The sequence below is a fragment of the Vigna unguiculata genome, chromosome 3 (genome assembly GCF_004118075.2).
Source record: "Vigna unguiculata cultivar IT97K-499-35 chromosome 3, ASM411807v1, whole genome shotgun sequence".
NCBI classification, from domain to species: Eukaryota; Viridiplantae; Streptophyta; class Magnoliopsida; order Fabales; family Fabaceae; genus Vigna; species Vigna unguiculata.
The window spans coordinates 23,963,391-23,973,606 of record NC_040281.1 but is presented as its reverse complement, the minus strand read 5'-3'; the positions used below and the strand labels follow the sequence as shown (position 1 = coordinate 23,973,606).

At 32.8% G+C, this 10,216-nt stretch overlaps 1 long non-coding RNA gene across 2 annotated transcripts; it reads right to left on the bottom strand.

Annotated features, from left to right (window-relative positions):
* Positions 1 to 2,060: 2,060 nt before the first annotated feature.
* Positions 2,061 to 6,276, bottom strand: LOC114174870. 2 transcript variants are annotated; one of them, XR_003602754.1, is made up of 2 exons: positions 2,403 to 6,276; positions 2,061 to 2,299 (listed from the first exon to the last, which is right to left on the bottom strand). It is a non-coding gene; the product is annotated as an uncharacterized LOC114174870 (long non-coding RNA). The 2 variants fall into 2 exon arrangements; XR_003602755.1 differs by having other exon boundaries at positions 2,061 to 2,292.
* Positions 6,277 to 10,216: the final 3,940 nt, after the last annotated feature.

The window sequence follows — 10,216 nt, the reverse complement described above, 5'->3', positions numbered from 1 at the left end:
GTGGAAGACAACTACATGATAGGTGGATAATGGATTTAGGTGCAACTTGGCATATGACTTCAAACTAGGATTGGTTTAATACTTATGAACCTATCTTAGATGGATATGTGTTCATGGAGAATGGTCATGCCTTAATTAGAGATTGTTGGAGTTGGTATTGTCAAAATAAAAATGTATGATGATATTGTTTGCACAATTCAAGAGGTACGACATGTGATGGACTTGAAGAAGAATCTATTGTCTATTGGACAATTAGATGACCTCGGGTGTAAGATCCACATTGAAGGCGGATTCTAATATTATGGAATCACCGTTATTATCCCTAGGAGGGACAAATTTTTTATGTCGATTGATGATTACTCCAATAGATTATGGTGTACCTTATCAAAAGGAAATCAAATGTGTTACCAGTATTCAAGGAATCCAAAGTACGAGTAAAGTGATGTTGACAATGTGAAGGGATATCATCTATAGGGTCTCATTGCGCATGAGATTATTGTTAGCAAGGATGTAATGATGCTAGAACCAGAAGGCGTTAAAGAACAAGAAAAATTGGTTTACATGTTGAACAAATCTTTGTACGATTTAAAGAGGGGGCCCAAGTGTTTGTTTAAGATATTTAATTCCTTCATCGTTAGCCTTGGTTACAACACACTACGTTTAGACTGTTGTACTTATTACAATAGGTTTGATGGGGATGATTTTATCATCTTGGTGTTGTATGTGGATGACATGTTGGAGTTAGTGTAACGTCCCTACTGAAAATTACTTAATTAAAATAAATAAATTGGAAATGAAGGTCAAACGACATAATTTTATTATTCCCAAACGTGGGTTCAAATTATTTTTCAACGCGCCATAATTTAAACATAACTAAATAATAATCTTATTACAAATTTTCAAAATCTGACAAAATAAAAGAACGTCATAAAAACCATAGCTCAAAAGCCCCCAAGCCAGCCCTCTCTCCGTCTCTATACATCACCAGCATCACCTGTAACGTCATATGCTCCCGTGTAACGAATCACACGATCATCGCCAAACACAAACAGAAAGGGTGAGCTCAAAAATAAACAATCAGTTAATTTAATAAACTTACCAATACACCCAATTGTTTTATTCTAGTTAGTTCTTTGCCAAGGCCTTAATCCCCAAGGATTTTCAACCTTCACAACACACAATCCAAAATGATTTGTCCTTCAATCCAGTCTGCTTCCAAAAGGCATAAATGCACACTCTCATATCAGTATCTGATTCTAACTACCCATCCACCTCAACATGATTTGATTTCTTATAACTCATATTCACCATTCAACATTCCAAACTATGTGATTCACCCACCACTCTATAGTTACACCATGACTTAATCAACTTATAATAGAACAACTCTTACTCAATTCTTGTACCGCATTCAGCTCCTTAGCAATCCTAGACTTAACCAATTGTTTGTACACCCTTTCATCATTTAATTGTTATTCCTAATTTCACCTACTCCAATGCACCAAAATCCACATTTCTAACTTGGTTATTCTTCCTTTTTCTCATTTCCCTGTTCCATATTTAAACAATTACTAAGAATTCATTACCAAGCTCTAATTCACTTTGTCGTAATACATCACCTCACCTCATGCGTTGTTTTGTTTATCATGACCCCCATTCAATTATCTTACTCTCTTTGTCATACTTAATTTCCTTTCAACTCGATTCCATAATAACCCCCTCTCGCAGCCATCCCATAAATTTTTTATAACCACTCATTGTTCACCGCTATCGCCTGGCAGCCAATAAGATTCCGCCAGGCGACACATCAGTTCCTAGGAAAAACCCAGGTTCTTCTATACTTTTGGACGCCATTCTGTTTAACCCTCGCAATACAAGAACTCAAGCAAGCACCAATAGTTAACAATAATTTCATTTACAGTTGCTTACTCAACCAACCACATCATACCACTCTAACTAAACCATAATTGACTCATAATTTCCCTAATTCATATTCGTTCATCAATTTCACCCAACCGCTTCATGTTTATATTCCCAAATTAGTCCCCATACATCATAAAGATAGCAACACTATGGCATCACGCATTTACACAGACTTAATAATCCAAATGGAGAGTCATAGTATCACAAAAAATCACAAAATGCACAACACAACTACAATCACCCTGCATTGCCTGACGAGTTCACCTCTACCGCCAAGAGGTTCATAGCAGAACCCAGAAAACTAGGTAGAAAAATGATGCATCGCCTGACGGCACACTCCCGACTGCTAGGCGGTTTCTGGGCAGAAACCTAAAAACTACGAGAAACAACGTAATTCATGAGGGAATTTCATACATTGGATCATGACAGCATGCAATACGGCAAACACGAATAAAACATGCAAGGAAAACTCCTCTTACCTGGAATCCTTGCTCCAATTGGTCTTCCAAGCTTTTCTTTCAAGAGATCTAAGAACCTTCCTTCCCTACTCCAAAATTCTCAGCTTTCACTCCTCTAAAAGCACTTTTTGATAGCTTTGGAACCCTCTCCTCTCAGCACCACGAAAATGCAGTCTCAAATTCACCTTTTCTTTCCAATTCAATATCTCTTAATTGTCCCTTAATGAGGGTTAATGTTCTAAAACGAAATTTGTTATTAATCATGAGGTTAATTGTTATTCAAGGTCCATTATGGCTATTTTCTATCTCTCTTGGCTGTCACTTTTGTAGCTAGGGTTTCTATACCCTTTCACCTTCATGCCAAAAGAAAATTCGGCAAAAAGAGAGTTTAATTTCGTTCTTAGCAAGGTTCAAACACACAACCATTCAATCACAAAGCTAATGCACAACATATTCAACCAATCTATGTTTCGTGATACTTTCTATAATTTTAGGATTACATTATCACTAACCGCATTCAAACATAACATTAAATAATGCATAAATTAAAAACAAAACACAATTTTAGGATTACATTATTCAAGTCCTCTTACACAATCAAGTACTCTCAACCACTTAGCTAGTACTTTTCCACGTCATAACCATCAACATTAAATGCCATAAAGACTCCTACTACCCATATTTAATAAATAATTATTTAATTAATTATTTAATTTTCTCGGGTCTTACACGTAGGGCCCAACAAATCTCAAATCTAGGAATTTAAAGTATGGTTAGCTAGGAAGCTTGATTAGAAGGACTTGGGACTAGCATACAAGATTTTAGGGATGCAAATTAACCGAGACAAAAAAGATAAGAAGATTTGGCTTTCTCAAAAGAAATATTTATTGAAAATCTTGTGGCGCTTCAACGTGCAAGATTGCAAGCCAATTTCTACCCCACTTTCTATCAACGGTTCCTCACCTATGAGTCCTAATAGTGTAGCAGAGATGATGGAGATGTCTCGAGTACCGTATGCATCGGCAGTGGGTAACCTTATGAATGCTATTTTGAAGTACTATTAAGAGGATCTTGAGATACATCAAAGGAACTTTAGGTGTTATGATAGAATGGCAAAAAATAAAGCATGGTGTGAAGATTTGATTAATTTTCATCAAAATCTTCAAGTGGGAGAATATTAGAAAAGAATTCCCATATCGGTGGGGGATTACATATTGGAACTTACTTTTCATGTTATAAAAGGAGTCAAATGTTTCCTTAGGAACACATCCTAAAGTTTCATTCATTTTCATTTCTTTTACTTTATTTCTTGAGAGAAGGATTAAAAGAGAATATTAGTTTCTCCTTTAAAGTGAGAGAGGGTTAATTTCTCCGTTAAAGTCCTTCTTGTATTTGTTTTTTATTTCCAAGAGAGAGGTTGTTATTGTTTTCTCCTTAAGATGAATGATATGTAATTTTTCTTTCTTTTAATAAAATTACATTATTTGTCTATTATCTATTTTGTTCCATTTATTTTCATTTTTTATTTTAATTATGAGTATTTTTGTGAATGATATCCATCGCTCTACTAAAGCTAAGATATCAACGTAGGACAGTATGGTCATAGCCTTTCTGACTTGTTATTTTATATTATTAATGAGTTGGAGCCCCAGAAGTGAATTGCGATTTGGAAAAGCATTCTTTGCACCTGAGAAATATGGTGTATCATCAAGGACAATAGAAAGCATCGTAGCCTTTTCATAAGTGTACCTGATCAATACTATTTTAGTATGGAACCAGACGATCTCAAGAACCTTCTGTGTCGACCCTCCTACTGTTTCTCTTTGGCTCTTCCTGGATTTTCTTGTTGTATGAACTCCGAGAGTGGGGGTACCTACAGGCATTCTGACGCTCAAGTCAAATAGTGATTCGATATGAGGCGTATGTAGTAAAGTGAGAAAAGTGTACCTCTTTGTAGTCACTAGACCTTTATTTACATTAATCTCTTAGTAGACATGTTGTTATTATTTGCGGGCCATTCGCATTCGATGATCAACTCTTTCCTTTCTGACTAAGATTGTACACGTCGGTTCTTTCCTTATTGACTGAGATTATTTGTTTGTATCTTGTCAAGGATATGCTTTTTCCTTTTTGACTGAGATTGTTCGTTTGTACCTTGTCAAGGATCAGCTTTTTCCTTTTTGACTAAGATTTGTTCGTCTGTACCTTGCCAAGGATCAGCTCTTTCCATTTTGACTGAGATTTGTTTGTCTGTACTTTGCCAAGGATTAGTCCTTTCCTTTTTGACTGAGATTTGTTCGTCTATACCTTGTCAAAGATTAGCTCTTTCCATTTTGACTGAGATTTGTTCGTCTGTACTTTGCCAAGAATCAGTCCTTTCCTTTTTGACTAAGATTTGTTCGTCTATACCTTGTCAAGGATCAACTCTTTTCATTTTGACTGAGATTTGTTCGTCTGTACTTTGTCAAGGATCAGACCTTTCCTTATTGAATAAGATTGCTCGTTTGTACCTTGTCAAGGATCAGCTCTTTCCTTATTGACTAAGATTGCTCGTTTGTACATCATCATCCTTATCCAACTAGCCACTATTGGGCCGGGGCCAGGCGGCAAACCGAGATGTAGCCGACCTCTACATCATGCTGGCCCCTTTTCCTTTGTCTGCTGGGCTTGCGTGCACGTCTCCTTCCCTCTCCATGGGGCTGGGGAGTGTGGTCGGCCTTTCCACATACAGAGAGGCCGGGATATGGCCGGCATGTTACCCATACAATAAGTAATTGACATATTATAGATGTAATGCAAACCACTTACGGTAAAAATTATTGCATAGTTTACTTTGTACCCTCATGTCCTCACATTAAAATAAACATAAGCAAATAAAATAAATAAATTATTAACTATTTTTCTTTTTAAAATAACACTAAAATACCCATTTTATCTTCATCAATTATCAAATTTTAAATTTAACACTATGCACCACAATTAATAAAAAACTATCATGCTTTTTACAGAAGTAGTAAGTTCGTTTTAACTAATATTAAGGTTTTTTTTTCGGAAATAATAAAATACATAATAAAAGTTTTATCCAAATAAAATTGATATGAAATTTGATAGTACATTTTAATAATGACATTTTTTACTAATGTCATTTATAATTACAAAATGAGATTTCTAACTAATACGATTATGTCGAGAGATTTGAGAGTTGAAAAGATGTGAGAAAACATATTATTTAATAGGATCTTAATAAATTGAAATTTTTTTGAAGTATATGATTTTGCCAAATACTCTAAGACAATGAAAGTAAACCTAGTTGTTAAAAACTGCTAGTTAATATTTTTATGGATTCAGACGGAGTGCGGCAGCATTTGAACGAAAAATTGACAAACCAAAGTAAAAAAACTGGGTAGATAAAGAGATTATTATACACAACAAGAGAAAGGACAATGAAGCATATAAATGCGTACCAAGGGAAAAAAACTCACCATGATTATGAGAAAAAAAAAACACGCAGAGAAAAACCATGCTAATCAAGTAATAAGTAGGTATACATGCAGTTAATGTTGAAATGTAAGAAATAAAAAAAAAAAAAAAAGCATTTACTATGCAATCTTGAAAGTGCAATCGAAGGAGAGACGCAGCCATTCTGGTGTCATTTTTTATGGCTGACCAAACATCATATCTAACAATAATGGTGGGAAAGTTGGGACAAGATTCTTCGTAGAAGTTTATGTCAACCTGTCCATTGTTTAAGGTAAGCATATATATGAACGAGAGGAAAGAAAAGTAAGAAGCAAAAAGAAGAAAAAAGTGAAGTAGATCAAAATTCCATAACTAATGGCTTCACAATGTTTTCTAGGTATAAGAAGGTCACAACTTCAATTTCTTACCACGTATATTCAGTGAAGTACAGCTTTTATATGCAAAAACAAAACACAATAACACTAATGGATACAACATATTATTATTAAACTTAACGACTAAAATATTACTGAATTGGAGATTATTATGTTTAAGCACGATGGAATGTCTTGCAGAGTTCATTGGTGAAATAGCGAACAAGTGACACTACCATTATTGCTATTAGTGGAGTGTTATTGGTCATGGGTATTAGTGGGTTTTTTTTTTTTTAATTACAAGAGTACCATAATTCGCTTAAATAAAATATATAGACAGTAGAACTCTTTTAATGTTCTTATATTAAGTGAATTGACATTTAATATTCTTTTTTATATTTTATTTACGCACTTTATGTAGTATATTTCTCTTAAGGAAAAAGCATGTATGTTGTTATTGTGAGCGGTGAATAAAACTATAAATGGAGAGGAAAAAGGAGCAAAAAGTGAAATATGATTGTTCTAGTGGATTTATACGTGATTTGATCAATTTTTTTGTATAGCTTTTATCTTTTGAAAGATATAGTAATTTAAAGTATTGAGTTATCAAAACAAAAGTATACATTGAGTGTATCTATAAAGGGAACGTTAATTAATTTTTTTTAAAAAAATAGAAAAAGTTATTGTTTAAAGATTCAAATATATATGTTAAAAGAATGATCTATTTAGAATTAAAGTACAAAATGTTCAACATGCATATTAGATTATTTTTGTTTCAGTTTTTCTATTAGTTGTTTTTCTGTTCTATTCCTGGTAATTATTCTTTTTTGTTGTTACTTTTTTTTTTATTATTTATATAGTATTCTTTTGCTTTATACGTTAAGAGATTTCACAATAAATAACTTTTTTTTTCTTTTATGATGTTCAATTTATCATTTTTGTAATATTATATTAGAAAAAAAATGTTTTTCTCCTTATGCAATTCACCCACTACAAGAATACTTTATTTTAGTTTCGATAAAATGGTATTGGCTTTTAAGAATACGCTACCAGGGTGGTTATTTAAAAATAAATGAAAAGAATAGGGTGAATACTTTAAGCCGATGCAACGCATTAATCAAATAAAAATTAATATAAATTTATTTATGTTGAGATATGTGATAGTGAAATAAAAGATATTTTATTACCTGCATCAAATGTTGAGTTGATTATCGTCCCTCTAACCAACACAAACTAAAATTATTTATTTATTACCTATTTATCTCAGCATAGGTAATTCTATACCATGAGCTTAAGCAAAGTTGAAACATGGAAATAAGAATAAAAAAAATATATGTATATATTAATTATAGCTTCAATTTTCCATTTTTTATAAATGTATAATGTTTATTTATTTTTTATAAAGTTCAAGCAGCCTGAAAATGGAAAATGAAGAGTCATTTCCTCCATATGTGCTTAAGGCATTTCAGTCCTATATGTCTACATTTCGGTAAATGAGTTATGAAGGTTTATTTATTATATTTACATAATCAATGACCTGTAATGCACACTACATCTTTCTTGAAAACAAACACAAAACCCTCCAATATGGGTTATCTAACGTTCCTCATCGCTCCTAATCAATTGAACAATGCTTCATCATATTTTAATTTTTTACACTCCATAAATCATCCAACTTAGTTCAGTCCAGCATCATTCATTCCAATATGAGACAAAAACATGTTTTAGGTTCATAGCTCTGCTCTCAACTTTTACTTTTTCTTTTTTCTAATCTTCTCATGCATTGCGATGGTGGTGCCTAAAACACCTATGGTGCCATTTTGTATGAAACAAGATTTTCTATATGATGGATTTGATCTCGGAGCGGGCTATGGAGACGATGAGACGACCACATGTTCCATCACCATTAAGTGCACAAATGGTAACCTTCTCCGAACCTTGTTGAAAAGGATCAAGAACCTCTAGTTCCTTTTCATTGCAAGCGTTGGTGTTATAAAGTGTAAGTAGTTTTCATGGCTCTGAAATTTGCAATAGTTGGACCTATCTGATAATAAGTTGGAATAGTTTTCATAAATCTAGAATATGCAAAAGTTGAAACTCTTCGATAATGAAATTGCTAGTGAACACTTAAATATTTTCTTTTAAATATGAACATAGGACTATTGAGACCCTAATACTATCGAATATAATATTTAAGAAATAAAGAAAAGAAACGATTTAAACGACTCTACTAATAAATTATATTAAGAAAAATTAAAATTTATTATATTAAATTATTAGGGATGGTTGTGCCCACGCTATTTGTGACCCAAAATTAAAGCTACAAAAACTAAAGAGTCCCTTTTGAATGGGTGGGACCGTCTCTAATTTTCTTCTGCTATTACAACCTACACAAATATTCAAAAGCTTCCCTGCATAGCGCAAGGGTAAAAACACAAGCATAGCAGGACTATAATATTGTGTTTTCTTATAGTGACTTCTGATGCTTTTTGTCTTCTTTTATATATGACCACTCAACCAAAATGCCTAAGTTAAGATGCACCTACTTTTCTTACATCATTCAGATGAACCTAATATTGCTCTCACACATCTCAACCATTTGATCACAAGAATAACACCACTTGATCTGTAACGAACAAAAATGTCTTTCATTGACTACATCCTCTCAAAGACCCTACAATATATGCGATCTTCGTGACTTGGTCTCATGAAGTGTGTTCATTTCAAGGTTTTACAATTCCGTTTTCAAATAAATCTTAAATCAGCATCTTGTTTGCCACTAGTATGCAAGAAATTTTGGATGACTTGAAACCAAATTTTTAAGCAATAATGGCGCATAAAGTTTTAAATTCCAAAGCCAGTTGATGTGTCTTCAGCACGTGTTGTACAAAATTATAGTCTATTTGGAAGGAATTACCTAACTATAAACCAATTTTTCACTATTTTTGTGATGACCTTCAACAACTTCAACACACAGTGAATATTGCCCTATCTTTCTTGATGGGTTGGCATGACTCTATCTCCCAAATTTGTCGCCGATCTAACCCTATGTCCTCAAATGGTAATGTCTTCTCCCTTTTCTCCAAGAAGAAAGTCAATGAGAAACTATTAACACTCATTCTTCTTCTCCTAAAACTATAGACAATATAACATTTTCTATCAATTCTTCACAGATATATCAATTTATAATATAGTAAGAATAAATTTGTTAATAAAACTAGGCCAAAATGTAGTCACTCTGACATGTTGGGACATGCCAAAGATAATTTGTACATGTTAGATATACTCCAATTTATGTCAATGATCACACACTACAAAAAAAAAAACTATTATGTGGATGTTTTTATTTCAATTTGTTGGGGTTCTTACCCTCTGCAACTTAATTTATGGGGTTTTTTAAACCTCCACAGTTATATTCTCCATAACCTATTTGTAGAGGTTTAGGACGACTTATGATATCAAAGTTATGTTATGGAGGGTTTAATTTTTGTAGAGGGTTTTAACTTCTCCTATTGGTGACTATTATTTGTAGAGGTTTCCAACCTCCTTTATTTGTAACTATTTTATGGCAGGGATTTAAAACCTATGTTTGTATTATTTATTAAAATAATATTATGTTTTATATAAAAATATGTTAGGAAGTCACAATATTAAAATAAAACTAAATTATATTACAATATCCTTTGTTTCATAACACAGGTATAATAAAGTACATATATGAAAATGACAATTGTATATTTTGCTTCCTAAAAGAATAATGCCTCAAACACTATATGTATGTCATGTAAACACACAAAGAGCTTGCTTAGTTAATGTTGTTGTAATATGTCCAAAGAAAAGGAAAACAAAAAATACTCTTTACATTCTTAGAATAAAGGCTTAGTTCATTCTTATTCTTAGATTGGTTTGATCCTCTGGTGGTTGCCTCGGGGTTACGGTCCTAGATAACATTTATATCATAGATTGAATGACCTCTATTAGATTCTCAAGAATTTACTCCAT